This window comes from Chiloscyllium punctatum, chromosome 27 (genome assembly GCF_047496795.1).
Source record: "Chiloscyllium punctatum isolate Juve2018m chromosome 27, sChiPun1.3, whole genome shotgun sequence".
NCBI lineage: Eukaryota > Metazoa > Chordata > Chondrichthyes > Orectolobiformes > Hemiscylliidae > Chiloscyllium > Chiloscyllium punctatum.
The window spans coordinates 37,481,145-37,496,856 of NC_092765.1; the positions used below are offsets into that span (position 1 = coordinate 37,481,145).

Consider the following 15,712-nt stretch of genomic DNA (forward strand, 5'->3'; position numbering starts at 1 on the left):
CACAAATGCATTAAGTTATAAACATTAGCAACTGCACTGGATCATTCTAGCAACGTATCTTAATATTCTATTCATTTTAGTGACAGCTTTGTGTTATTAGCTGTGAAGCTATAGGACATAATGAGCTATAAAATTTAGTTTTTTTTACTCTTTAGTTGCAAACCTTGAATGATATACAACATGTTTCGGTTTAGAACTACAAAAATGCAAATAATACTTTCATCAATATTAAATTTGACAAGGTTCTACTTAAAAGGTTATTAGGCCAAATAGAAATTTGTGACAGGAGAGTAACAAATAGCTCAGATAGAAGTTTGGCTGACGGGCCGACAGAAAATAAGAGTTTTCATGAATGGCTGTGTTTCATATTGGCAATATGGGAGACATGGAGTCCTGCAAGATCTAAGCTGGGTGCACAACTTTTCACAGATTAGATCAATGATTCAGATGGGGGGAGTAAAAACATGGTGGCTAAATTTTCAGATGACACAAAGATAAGTCGAAGACTGTCTTGTGAAGATGACATAGCAAGAATGAAGTTGAGAGTTTGGCACTGGAAACGTATAGCAGATCAGGCAGCATCCAAGGAGCAGGACAATCGATGTTTGGGCATTAGCCAAGTATCAGGAATGAGGCTTGTGGGCTGGGGGTGCTGAGAGATAAGTGGGAGGGGGTGTGGGACTGGCAGTAAAGTAGCTGAGAATGCAATGGGTAGATGAAGGTGGGGCAAAGGTGATAGGTCGGAGAGGAAGGTGGAGGGTGGAGCAGATAGATGAGAAAGGTAATGGACAGGTCAAGAGGGTGGTGCTGAGTTGGTGGCTTGGGACTGGGATTAAATGGGGAGAGGGGAAATGAAGAAACTGGTGAAATCCACATTAATCCCGTGTGGTTGCATGGTCCCAAGGCAGAAGATGAGGCATTTTTCTCCAGGTGTTGGGTTGTGAGGGTTTGGCGATGGAGGAGGCCCAGGACCTGCATGCCCTTGGTGGAGGGGGAGGGGGGGGTTGAAGTGTTCAGCCACGGTATGGTGGGAATGGTTGGTGCGGGTGTCCCAGAGATATTCTCTGAAACAGTCTGCAAGTTGGCGTCCTGTCTCCCTGATGTAGAGGAGATCACATTGGGCGCAACGGTTACAATAGATGACATTTGTGAAAGTACAGGTAAGTTTCTGTTGGATGTGAAAGGGTCCTTTTGGGGCCTTGGACAGAGGTGAAGGGGGAGGTGTCGGTGCAGTTTTTGCACTACTTGAGTGATAGGGGAAGATGCCAGGAGTGGGGTGTGGGCTGGTGGGGGGCATGAATCTGACAAGGGCGTCATGGAGGGAATGGTCTCTCCAAAATGCTGATAGGGGTCGGGAGGGAAATATACCCTTAATGGTGGGCTCTGTTTGTAGGTGGCAGAAGTGGTGGGGGATGATGCGATGAAAACTGAGGTTGGTTGAGTGGAAAGTGAGGACCAAGGCGATTCGGTACTTGTTGCATTGGGAGGATTGGGGTTCAAGGAGGAAGGTGTGGAAAATGGAGGCGATGCACTGGAGGGCATTGTCGACCACATGGGAAAGGAAATTGCAGTCTTTGAAGAAAGAGGCCATCCGGTATTTTCTATGGTGGAATTAGTCATCCTGGGAAAAGATGTGGTGGTGGCAGAGGAATTGGGAATAGGGGATGGTGTTTTTACAGGAGGTAGGGTGGGAGGAGGTGTAGTCCAGGCAGCTGTGGGATTCGGTGGGTTTATTGTCGATGTGCATGGTTTGTTGGTCACCGGAAATGGAGATGGAGAGGACTAGGAAGGAGAAGGAGGTGTCCAAAAAGGTCCAGGTGAATTTGAGGGCGGGGTGAAAAGTGTTAGTGAAGTTGATGAACTGTTCAACCTCCTCATGGGAGCACGAGGTGGCGCTGATACGTTGATCAATGTAACAGATGAAAAAGTGGGGAATGGTGCAGGTGTAACTGCGGAAGATGGACTGTTCCACATGCCTGACAAACAGGCAGGCATAGCTGTGGCCTATGGAGGTGCCCATGGTTACCCCTTTGGTTTGGAGGAACTGGGAGGATTGGAAGGAGAAGTTGCTAAAGTTGTTAACAGACCAGTTCAGCCAGGTGGATGCGGGTATCAGTGGAAGGGTACTGGTTGGGACATCGTGAGAGGAAGAAACGGAGGGCTTGGAGGACTTTGTCATAGCCAATAGATGTGCACAGGGACTGGATGTCCATTGGGAAGTTAAGATGTTGAGGGCTGGGATAACGGAAATCTTGGAAGAGGTGAAGGACATGGGTGGTGTTTCCGAACAAAGGTGGGGAGTTCCTGCACTAAAGGGGACAGAACAGTATCAAGGTATGGAGAAATGAGTTCAGTGGAAAAGGAGCAGGCTGGATCGACCAGGAACTCAGGTTTGTAGATCTTTGGCATGAGGTGGATTTGGGCGATGCAGAGTTTTGGGACTATGAGGTTGGAGGCTATGGATGGGAAATCCCCAAAGGTGAGGAGGTTGTGGATGCTCTGGGAGATGATGGTTTGGTGATGGGAGGTAAGGTCGTGGCCAAGGGAGCAGTAGGAGGAGGTGGCCTGCAAGTTGGCGCCTGGTTTCAGCAGTGCAGAGATCGGTGTGCCAAACTACCACAGTGTCCCTTGCCTTGTCTGCGGGTTTGATGGTGAGGTTGTAATTGGAGAGGAGAGAGTGGAGGGCTGCATGTTGCGAGGGCGGGAGGTTGGATTGGGTGAGGGGGGTGGGCAGGTTGAGGTGGTCTATGTCACAGTTAGAAATGAAGAGATCAAGAGTGGGTAACAGGCCAGCATGTGGATGTCCAGATGGATGGAGTGTGTTGGAGATGGGAGAAGGGGTCCTCGGTGGGTGGGTGGGAGCTTGATTGAAAAAGTGGGCCCATAGATGTAGGCGGCAAAACAAATGTTCAAGATCGTGACGGGTGTCAATCTCGTTAATCCAGGAGCATAGAGGGATGAAGTTGAGGCCTTTACTGAGGACTGAACATTCATCATCAATGAGGGGAAGTCTGAGGGAATAATAAAATAGAGTGTGAAAATAGATAAGTCCCCTAGGCTGGATGGGATTTATCCTAGGATCCTCTGGAAAGCCAAGGAGGAGATTGCCAAGCCTTTGACATTGATCTTTAAATCGTCATTGTCTGCAGGAATAGTGCCAGAAGACTGGAGAATAGCAAATGTGGTTCCCCTGTTCAAGAAGAGGAGTAGAGACAACCTTGGTAATTATAGACCAGTGAGCCTTACTTCAGTTGTTGGTAAAGTGTTGGAAAAGGTTATAAGAGATAGGATTTATAATCATCTAGAAAAGAATAAATTGATTAGGGATAGTCAGCACAGTTTTGTGAAGGGTAGGTCGTGCCTCACAAACCTTAGTGAGTTCTTTGAGAAGGTGACCAAACAGGTAGATGAGAGTAAACCGGTTGATGTGGTGTATATGGATTCTAGTATATGGATTGTAGATGAGCAGAGAGATCTCGGTGTCCAGGTACACAGATCCTTGAAAGTTGCCACCCAGGTTGACAGAGTTGTTAAGAAGGCATACAGTGTTTTAGCTTTTACTAATAGAGGGATCGAGTTCCGAAACCATGAGGTTATGCTACAGCAGTACAAAACTCTGGTGGTGCCGCACTTGGAGTATTGTGTACAGCTCTGGTCACCACATTATAAGAAGGATGTGGAAGCTTTGGAAAGGAGGAGATTAACTTTGCAGAGGAGATTAACTAGGATGTTGCCTGGTATTGAGGGGAGGTCTTACGAGGAAAAGCTGAGGGACTTGAAGGTTGAGAGGTGACTTAATAGAGACATATAAGAAAATCAGGGGGTTAGATAGGGTGGACAGGGAGAGCCTTTTTCCAAGTGTGGTGACGGCGAGCACGAGGGGGCATAGCTTTAAATTGAGGGGTGATAGGTATAGGACAGATGTTAGAGGTAGTTTCTTTTTTCAGAGAATAGTAAAGGTATGGAATGCTTTGCCTGCAACGGTAGTAGATTCGCCAACTTTAAGCGCATTTAAGCCGTCATTGGACAAACATATGGACGTACATGGAATAGTGTAGGTTAGATGGGCTTCAGATTGGTATGACAGATTGGCGCAACATCGAGGGCCGAAGGACCTGTACTTCGCTGTAATGTTCTATGTTCTACATTCTAAAGACACGGCAGGGTTGGGAGCAAGGAGCTGGGTTGGGCTGGAGCTGGGAGTGGGGGTGGAGACTGTCACTGGAGTGTGTGTGTTTATGGGATCACCCACCACGGGGACAGGAGTGAATGTGGCGGTGACAACTGTAGGGGGCGGACGTGATGTAATGCGTGACATCAGGGATGTCGCCTGCTGAGTTCCGGTGAGTGAGTTCACGTCAGCAATATAGTCATCGGGGGTTCTGGTGAGTGACATCACTGGGGGGTGGCAACTGTGGGGGTGAAATGTCATACAAGGTAGGTTTTGCCTTGGTGCTGGTAGTGGTGGATCTTGCGGCAGTCACGGAGGCAGTCATCTTCCCGACGCTCATGGAGGTGGTTGTCTGGACGGTGATCGTGGAGATGTCATGGTTGGCGGTGGCTGCGGTCTGTGGGGCAGTAGGGGTGGAAGTGACATCATAATTCACTGCTGCAGTTATGGCTGGAGCAGCCGCATGGCTAATGGCGTCTGAGCAGTTCCAGAGACCAGGAGAAGGTTCTGGAATGGTCGAGGAAACCCAAATATTGATGTGGCTGAACATTTCAACTCCCACTTCAACTCCACCAAGGACATACAGGTGCTGGGCCTCCTCCATCGCCAAACCCTAACCACCCAATGCCTGGAGGAAGAATGCCTCACCTTCCACTTTGGGACCCTACAACCACACGGGATTAATGTGGGTTTCAGCAGTTTCCTCATTTCCCCTGACCCCACCATATCCCATTCCCAAGCCTCCAACTCGGCACTGCCCTCTTAACCTGTCCATTGTCTTTTTCATCTATCCGCTCCACCCTCCTCTCTGACCTATCACCTTCTCCCCCACCTTCATCTACCTATTTCATTGTCAGCTACCTTCCCCCCAGCGCCACCCCCCTCCCATTTATCTCTCACTGCACCCCCTCCCCCAGGCCCCCCAACCCAGACCACAGGCTTCATTCCTGATGCTGGGCTTATGCTCAAAACGTTGATTCTCCTGCTCCTCGGATGCTGCCTGACCTGTTGTGATTTTCCAGCACCACACTATCAACTCTGATTTCCAGCATCTGCAATCCGCATTTTCTCTTAGTTGATACCAAGAATAATATACATAAGTTGATTGAATGGGCAAAAGTATGGAAGATGAAGTATAATGTGGAAACATGAGAAGTTGTTCTCTATATAAAAACAAAGAATATTACTTAAATTGAGAATAACTGCGAACTTTCAAAATGTAGAGAGTACTAGGTATTCTAGTGCATAAATTACAAAAAGTTACTATACAAATAAAACAGGTAGAACTGGTAATGGGATACAATTCTTTATAATGGGAGGAACTAAACATACAAATAAGGATGTTATGCTTTGGTTATAAAGGACAAGGCTGAGACCACACATTGAAGACTGCGAACAGTTCAGTCTCCTTATTTGAGGAAGAATGTAAATGCAATGGAGGTAGTTTAGAGGAACTTTACTGGACATGATACCTGAAATGAGTGGGTTGTCTTATAAGGAAAGATTAGACAAGCTGCACTTATTTTCGCTGGCGTTCAGTGGAGCAAGGGATGATTTGATTGAATGCTCATGAATATTCTTGACCACTTGGCCAGGTAAAGGGTACTAACTCTAATGAGTGAGTTGAAAATGAGAGGGCTCAGTTTTAGAATTGGATGTCACCCTTTAGAATCCAGATGAGGAAATTCTGTTTTCTTTCACAGAGGCTTGTGTGACTTAGGACCAAAGTGTGATGCTTGTTTGGCAGGGAATCAAAGATTATTGGGGACAGATAGGAATGTGGGATTTCAAACACACAAAGATCAATGATGATTTTATTGAAAGGTGGCGTAGAGTCAAGGGGATGAAGCACCGACTTCTGCCTGTAATTTGTGTGCTTTTGTTTCATTCATGTCCAAGATTATAATACTAACAGAATCCTTTGTATCATTTTTATACTTGCACATAATTCTTTCAAAACATTATTCATATTATTATAGATGTTGACGTGTGAAGTCCTCAACACCAATCATTGTGGGAAACTACTCATCACTGGACTTCGTGTTGAACAAGTACCATTATTAGCTGACATTTTCCGACCAGAATTATTTAATCCAGATTTTTTTTTCTCTACCAGTGCGGCACAACTCCATTTCTCAGAGTAATCATTGTGTGGTAACTCATCAGAGCCCTTTTGAAACTCCCAATGTATACTGTTGATTGGGTTGTCCGCACTCACCAACCACTTAACTAAATTGGTGTTATCTTCTTTTCCAGAGCTTACATCAAGACTCTTTTATTATTCCCTCTCCTTCCATGTTCTCATGCAGATGCTTTTGCCCTCAGTCAGAAGCTAAGAGCTTTAAGATTCCACAGATACAAATCATTAAGGTTTGTTAGATTCAGACAAAATCAAAACTGCTGGTGAAATGTTAGCCCTCAAATCTATATGGTAATAGCACAAAGCCAAAGAAGTAGTCTGACATCCTAGTTAAATTACATCTGGAGTTTTGCATCCAGTCCTTTTCACAACACTATAGAAAGGATGTATTGGAAGTTCGGAGACAATGAAGCACTATCTGTCCAGAATGTTATCAGGGCTGCAAAAGCAACTTCTATTTAAATAACACCTTTAATGTAATGAAACTTCCTCAGATGCTTCACATGAGGATCAGAAAACAAAACATGACACCAAGCTACCATGGAGATCATTGAGCAAGATATGTTTTAAGGGGTTTTTTAAAGGTGGAAAGAGATGAAGAGGTGTAGAGAGAAATTTTCGGAACTTGAGACCAAGACAACTGAAAGCACACATCCCTGTGGTACATTAATAATTGAGAATGCTCAAGAAGTTAGAGAAAAAATCAGAGGAAACACAGATATCTCAGCAAGTCCAGTACTGGAGGAGATGGCAGAGATAGGGAGAGGTGAAGGCATGGAGGGATTTGAAAACAAAGTTGTGAATTTTAAACTTTAAGCTCTGATCCCCAGCATCTGCAGTCCTCACTTTCTCCTTGTGAATTTGAAACTCCAGGCATCACTTGACAATGTAGGACAGTGGGCACATGGTTGATGGGGGAATGAGACTTTCTGCAAGTTACGCATGAGCATCTAGGTTTTGGAAGACCTCTTGATTAGAAAGAAAAATGTAGAAAGTGGGAGACCAGCCATAGGAGCATTGGAATGGTAGAATCTAGAGGTAGCTAAGCCATAGATTGTGGTTTTAGCTGCCGATAAGTTGGGATGGGGCATAGTTGGGCAATGTTGCAAAGGTGGCAACAGGTGCCCTTTGTGGTGGCGTGAAAAGTTCATCTCAGGATGAGATGTAAGATGAATCAGCAAACAGACTGACATAGTCTCAGACTATTACCGTAGAGAGCGATGAACTGTCTACAAAACAGTACTTGGAGTGCAGACCAAAAGCAAAGATTTCAGTCTTTCAAACATTGAGCCATGTCAGATAATCAGTTTGATACTTTAGCAACAGTGAAGGAGTCGCAAGAAGCAGTATTGAGGTAAAGCAGAGTGTGATTGTTCTGTATGCAAACTAACCTTGTGATTTCAGGTGAGATCACTGAGGGGCTGCAGGTGAAAATTAGGAGCGGGCAAAGATAGGATCCAATAGGTCCTGGAGGTAATAGCACAAGAGTACAGGGAGTGAAGTGAAGATTACACCCTGAGAGATTGCATAAACTAGTCTGGTCATTTCTGGAATATAAACATTTGAATCATCATGTTTTAGAAGAGGGCTAAGATCAGAGTATGGAACTTTAAATAGTAATGTTCATATCTGACAGGTTTTGTAAAAACCATGGCAGGAAGTATAATCCTGAAACTTTACTTTAACTGAAGATTTCCATGAGTCACAGAATCTGGTAATGCAGCAGCACAGGAACTGGAGTAAGCCATTTAGCCCACCCTTCAGGCACTCTGCCTGTATTCCTGATGAAGGGCTTTTGCCTGAAACATTGATTTTACTGCTCCTCGGATGCTGCCTGAACTGCTGTGCTTTTCCAGCACCTCTGATCCAGAATCTGTTTTCTGACAACTAGCCAGTCTTCTATCCATGCTTATATGCTTTCATTTTCCACAATAACCTTAGCTGTGGCAATTTGTCAAATGAGATCTGGAACTGCCCCCTTTTATCCATAACACATGGCATTCTTCTGAAGACCTCCAACAAATTAGTTGACCATAATTTCCCTGTGATGAAACTACACTGATCTTCCTGATTATCTTGTGTTTTTCTAGTTCGGAAGCAAAAATCTTTTTAACAATTGATTTTCACACTTTCCCCATAATGGACATCTAAGCTGACTGACCTCTACATTCTCATTATCTGCCTCCCTCCCTTCTTGAAAAGAAGAAATATGTGGTACATTCCAGTCTGATGGAAGCTTTCCTGAGCCAAGGGAATTTTGGAAAATTAACACCAATGTATCCACTATTTCACTGGAAACCTTGAAGAAGAACTTTGGATGAAGTCCATCTGAACTGGACAATTTGTCAGTCTACCGCTCTGTCAGTTTGCCGAATATCATTCCCCTTATGATTGTAATTTCTCTGATTCCCACTTTTCTTTATGCTTCCTGATTTACAGCTATTACTGAAATCCTTTAGGGGAGGTAACAGCCGAATAGGATTATCACTGGATTACTAATCTGGAGACCCCGGCAATGTTGTGGTGAGCTGGGTTTGAATTGCGTCATGGGATTTGAATTCAATAAATATCTGGAAATAAGAGTCTAATGATGACATTGAATCCATTGTCAATTGTCAGGAAAAAACCCATGTCCTTTAGGGAAGGAAATGGTCATCCTTACCTGGTCTGGCCTACATGTAACTCCAGACCAACACCAACGTGGTTGACCCTTAACAATTAGGGATGGGCAATAAATGCTGGCCTGGCCAGTGATGCACTCATCCTGTGAATGAATTTTTTAAAAACTTTTTGTATCTTGTATAGTGACGACAGAAGCAAAATGTTTGTTCATTTCATTTGCCATTTCTTCATTATCTTCTATAACAGCGCATTCTAACTCTCTCGAATATTGACACTTATTTTCCCTTGACTTTTTCTCTTTAAGTGCCTATAAGAGTGCTTGATATCTATTTTTCAACTCCTAAGTATCTTCCTTTCACATTAATTTCTACCCTCGATTAACGTTTTAGTCACTATTTGCCTTTGTAAAAAATACTTTGACCAATCATTTGCCATACATCTTTGCAGTTATATGCTTTTCACTAAGTTTAATACTTTCCCTAAGTTCTTTAGTTCACCACAGACAGTGAACCCTCCATTTAGAATGCTTATTTATAGTAAGCATTCACTTGTTTTGAGTATTTTAAAATATCGCCTGAAATATTTTCCATAGTGTCTCCATTGATCCATCTTCTAACTTAGTATGGCAGTTCACTTCAGCCAGCTCAGCTTTCATGCCAAATAGTAGTGCTTATTTAAGTTTATAATACTAGTCTCAGACACATTCTTGTTCCTTTCAAATTGAATATAATATTCAAAATATGGTCACTGCTACCTTATAACTTTGTGGTCATCAATTTACCTTGTCAAATTACATAATACTGATCTGGTCTATAAATATGATGGCCTAAGAAAGCATTCTATGAACTTCTCATCCAGGCTACTACTACCAAATTGATTTTCCAGTTAATATGTACATTAAAATAAAAAATTCTATATCTTTAACACAAGCACAAATATTTTTCTTCTTGTCCACTTTGGTCTACATTGTGATTATTGTTAGGATGCCTCCCACCAATGGTGTCTTTCCTGAACTATTCTTCAAAATTTAATTTTGCAAGTATTTCTTGAATAGTTTGCTGCAGTTTCTGGTGTATCTCTCATGTTTGACTGTTTCTATGGATTGTGAGCAGTAAGAGATCACACTATGCTAATATACCTGAAGTTGCTAGTCCAGCAGTGTCTGATGTAGAAATCTGCAATGTTCAGGTGGATTGAATGTACTAACACTCAGCACTATTGACCCTGAACATGGAATTGGTCAACCATTGTACAATTAAAGCTTTATGTTCAATGGTTTCATCCTTGTTTCCCATGTCTGTGGCTATTTGATTTTTTGAATTTATCATATTGGTGCTTGTCCCTGTCATCAATCTTAGCCTATAATGAACAGTTGTCCATTTTTAAAAGATGAACAATTTGAATTTTTGCAAACATTTTGGACCTTGTGATGCCATTTATGTTTTTCCGGAGATTTACCATGAAACATGGGTGCACCATTCCCTGTCTCATCATGTACAATGTCAGATGCTGGTTTGTCAATCACTTCACATATCTACCTTTGGCAGGATACCAGACTGTCTTTATTGTTGCTTGAATATATGCTTGTGCATGGTCTGCCTTAGCCACGCACAGCTTTTTGTAACTCTATTAGGCTTTGCTCTGGCACACTGCCTCTACCAATGGTCTTTTCTGCCATTTGCCTTGTGTTGAAAACTGTGCATTTTCTTGGCGCATGTAGAAGCCCATACCTTCCACATATCTTACTATGTTTTTGTATTCACATCATCAGCTCTTGCTATCCACTCAGAAAATCATCCACAGATTTTGTCTAAACAACATGAATTTTAGTTAATGTATAAGGAAATCTGATCTAATCCTGAATTGTTTCTTCTAACATAGTTCATATATTTTGGGGATCTTTTAGCTCTTTGGCTGATAATCCTGATGTGTTGAGAATCAGTATCTTTGCTCCTAAGCAAATCTTAACAGCTTGATTTTTTTGCATTGGACACTCATAGATCTAAAAACATACCATTGTCAATATTTTAAATTCTGTTAAGAGGTCTGCTGTGTCCTAATTTAAACTAAGGAGAAGTGAGGACATTTTAACTACATGCCTTTGACCTTCCTTTGCTTGCTAGTGATACAGCACACACCTTTGTCACTGAGCTTTCTTAATTGAGTTAAATGAACCTCTTGAAAGGAATTTTCTGCTCACCAGTATGCTGTGTCTTCAAAATGTTTGACCCTTTAAAATACAAATTCAGAGATGGCTATCACATACACTTTCTTTCATTTTAAGGCTATATTTCATTTGTAGACTAACTTTCTTGTTCACGATAGGCCTGATCAGCCCAATATGTTTTCCATTACTGTTCACCATGTCATATAATTGATAATAGTCTAATAATCAAACATTCACATGGACTGAATGTGGGTTAAGTTATTTAAAACAGTCAAACATATTATAAATTGTAAAGTAGATATTACAGCAAGGCAACAGATTTTACTGTGTGAAGCTTGCAAAGTGACAGCAGACTAACTACTAGGCAAAATTGAACACAGGAAATATACAGAACATGGAGTCCTGAAAACTGGACTCTTCCAAAGGCAAGATGCACCCAATAGGTTTGACTGGACAGCAGTGTCTATTGTTCCAATCATCCTTTTGCTAATGGTTTAAAAGAGTCTAATAATGCAATAGTTTGCAAAATTCAATTTGTCCTGCTTATCATATAAATGGGTAATCTTCCACTTTGACAAATAGATGACAATATTGTAGCTGCAGCTGGAGCAGGTCAGTTAGCTCATTCTGGAGCACAACCCTTCAGTCCCACAGCCAGGAATTTGTCAGGGCCCATAGCCTTTCCTGTATTGATTGTAATTAGCCATTTCTCAACTTCTCATGGATTGAATCAAATTGACTGAAAATGTCCTTCTGGGATACCTCAGGAAGAGGTCAAAATGAGTCATTCAATTGCATTTTTGGCCAAAGATGTTTGCAAAGGATCCAGCCTTTTCATTTTGTTCGGAAGTTCTTTCCTTCAGTTGTACTTTGCAGAGATTGATCAATGTCAGTTAGGTTATTACTGATGGCATTTCATAGTTTCATTTATTTCTCACTCAAATTGGCCTTTCCCTACACCTTAAGCATGAGAGATGCTCTGCCTTAACCTCTGCCTTAACCCTTCTATGACCTCTGCCTTAACCCTTCTACATCCAACTCTTTTAATGTTTCATCTTCCTTTCTTCCCATGTAGAAGTATCTGAAACTCTGCTCTCCCCTTGTCTCAGCGACCTTGCTAAAACTGGTCACCCAAGATTTGAGGAATTTAATCTTGCTGCACCATGGGGCATGTACTCATTTTAGTTTCAAAACGCTCTGTCTTATTCCATGACACTTGGACAATTCACATTATGTTTTTTGAGATGATCATCATTAATCATTTAAATCCTAATGAGTTTGCTTGTGGACAGCAGGTTAATTAGATAAAAGACTTCATGACGGACAGAAACAAATACTGTATTATAGTTTCGAAACTTTGAAATGTGCTTGTCACACTATTTAGATGATTATATTGATGAATTATCCTAATATGACCTCATTTGCATTTGCAATTCATAATTAAAACACAGACATTTCTCTGTTAGAAGCGCTGTTCTGATGGTCTTTTGATAATAAAATCATTTCAAAATTTTAGATCAACTTATTTATAAATTAAGTTAATTTGGCTTGACATAAAAATTAGATAAATTGTGTTGATTTCTAACGCAGTCATCTTAGCTCGGAAAAAGGTGATTTGCTTATTTTACCCAATTTGCAGGAATTAACTAAAGGGATTTGGCATAGGGGGACAATACTGTGGATTAGGTAGTTTGGCCATATTCCAAATAGGATTTTTTAAAATGATTGAAGCAACATTAACACCACCTTGAAAATAGGTGATTTATTGATTCAGTCAAAACGGATTAAAAAATACATACAACAAAGTCTAGTTCAAGACAACTAGGAATCTAGGGACATAGCATCTGAAATTTATTTAATAACATCATGAATTGGGAAAGAATTCCCAGAGTGTGAAAGAAAATAACAAAAAAAATGTCTAGAAGTGTATATAGATGAGGGTTACACAATACATTTTGCACAAATTATGCTAAAGGCATGTAGAGAAAAGGGTTTTTTGGTAAAATTATCAGAAATAAGTTATGCAAGTACTATGCTTTGAACTCTTTACCACTGATTCATTTTCTCCTGTTCTTAATTGACTGGTTGGGCTGAATGATCAGTATCTGTGCTGTGATTTGTGCGTATGTATCCTTAACTAGCTGTGTCAACTCTGAAAGGCATGGCTTATTCCAGAACACGATGTACTGTAAGGTATTTTCAACTGGGAACCTGTCCATTTAGCCCTACTAGTCTGCGCTAGTGTCAATGCTTCACAGACTCCTCAACTCCCATCTCCTTATGTATTCCTACCAGCCCTGGCTTCTGCCCGTTTCTCCATTTAATTTCCCCTTCACTACAGTTATGCTGCTCACTTCAACTATTCCCTATTACAACAAAGTCCACATTGTAACATTTCTCTAGGTAAAGAAGCTTCTCCCAAACTTCCTACTGAATATACATTAGTGGTTACTTCACGCCACACAAGTTGCCCACAAGTAGAAACATGTTGACTGCATCTATATCAAACATACCAGTTGGGTACATGATTGTATACAGTTGTGTGTTGCAAAACTGTTCATCAATATTGACATACATCACTTCACTGACAGGATACGCTGAGTGATTAGGAGCAAGTCTTTTTCTAAGAAGGTGGTGATACTATACATCCTCATGTATTTAATTTTAAAACAGTTTGAGATTTGCCAATCTAATAAGACACTAACATGTTAAATAGGCCATCAATAAAGCCCTTACCAAAAGAAAGTTGGTCTCATCCACATTATATACAGTTTTTAGATTAATAGTAACCCTTGAAAACACCATGAGTTGTAAATGGATAACTTCAAATATTTTCAATGTTAAAGCAGCAAGACACCATGCCTACACAAAAACTAACGTGATGATTTAAATCAGTCAACACTTCAGTTCTTTTCAATCTTTGTTTTCTATACATATTGTTATTAACCCATAAATATTTAAATATGTTACTTGTGCCACACAACTCCTATTGTCTCAAACTAATTGCCTTTGTACAAGATAAGAATTCAAGACATTATTTAAGATCTGTCTGTAATAGATTTGGGAGGAAGATGAAACAGCTGCTGTGAACATTATTTTTGCCAACCCAATGATCTAACCAGTGCCCCAACAGCTACAATAGATGAAGTGTGCAAAATATGACTAATGAGAAAAGACTTTGTGTAATCTATTCTGATATAAATAACTGATGTGAGGCTGTACATAACTTACTCTATTTTTCCAAAAACAAAGCAGACTGTATCCAATGAGGACAACAAAATCAGTGTGTTTTTTCCCCTTTGTTTCAATGCCGTTTATTTGAATTTATCACAAATGCAACAACGTTGTCAACTTGAAGTCTATCAATGGCATAAGTTCAGCAGAAGACTACAAGGAAACTAATATTATGACAATACATGCACTAAGTCTTTCCTCCAGCTTAAGCGTAAACCAGAATATTCATTTTGAAACTGTTGTTTAAATTTAATTCATAGGAAAGCATTTGCAAGCTGTATGCTTTTTTTAAAAAAAAAGTATCTTTATATATAAAAACATAAAAGTTAGCTCCGCAACATGCTGTAATGTGTGTTTTGGCTGTGATCAAATTAAAATAGCACTAAGGATAAAATTATTTTCAGAAACTTATCTTGCAAAATAAAGCAATCACTTGCATCAGATGTTTCTTAATGATTCCAATGTAATTGATCCATTTCCACACACAGAAGCTCTCTAACGCTTTCAATTTCTCTTCCAGATTTCAGTAACATTACTTTTCGATTGGAGGAAAGTGAAACTGCAAAAATGAAATAACTGAAAGCTGCTTGTTCAACTAGTGATCAGTACATTATGTACTGTAGCAATGACAGCTTAAAGAATCAAAATTGCTTTCAACGCACAGGCATCCACTGTCTGTGATGCTCATTTTAAATAATCTGCAATTCTAATCATTTTTCATCTGCCTTCCTCAGACCTGTTTGTATGCATGATGCTATGCCTGAAAAATTCCGTCAGGGAAAAAGAAATGATCCAAGCAAACGTATTCTCCGATACATTGTAGAACACTTACCTTATTGGGTTTTAAACGTGCAGCTGCTCAAATGCTTTCTTCACAGTGGAAAAGTTTTATATTCTTTGCTCAAGTTTCATAGCGAGTGGTAAGTATATAATTTTGCTTGTAGCTTTACTGCTTCACCCAACTAAAATAGCTCTGTAGATTTTCAGGTATTTTGAAAATTATTGATACATAGACGAGGGACCTGGTCTTAAATAAAAAGGCTGAGGAGAAGCACAGGAAGAGCAGGATGAAATGGGCTTGTTTTGAACCAAGAAATCGGAGTAAATTGCACAGATTTCCATACATGACTTCAAGCAGAGCTTCCTGAAAGGTTGCCAAAAAATCTTTTTTTTTAGGGAACAGCCAGAAATGCTGTTTATGTAAAAGGAAGAAACGTCTGCAAGTCAGTCAACTCTATGATAGTTCTTCAAAAGCTACTGAGTTTGTCAGGCTTAGCCAGTAAGGGTTGTTTTCAGATATTTTGAAAAGAAAAGAAACTAATTAAGTTTACCAAACTTTTTGCAATCGTTTCTATGTTGTTATAAATTTGCCATGCTT

General features: G+C 40.7%; 1 protein-coding gene across 1 annotated transcript in view; it reads right to left on the minus strand.

Moving 5' to 3' along the window:
• angpt2b (angiopoietin 2b) overlaps nucleotides 1-15,430 on the minus strand; it is a 246,509-nt gene extending 231,079 nt beyond the window's left edge. Inside the window, exon 1 of the mRNA XM_072548528.1 lies at nucleotides 15,167-15,430. The gene's annotated coding sequence lies outside the window, so the exon portion shown is untranslated. The remainder of the gene's footprint in view (nucleotides 1-15,166) is intronic.
• Between the last annotated feature and the right edge of the window lie 282 nt (nucleotides 15,431-15,712).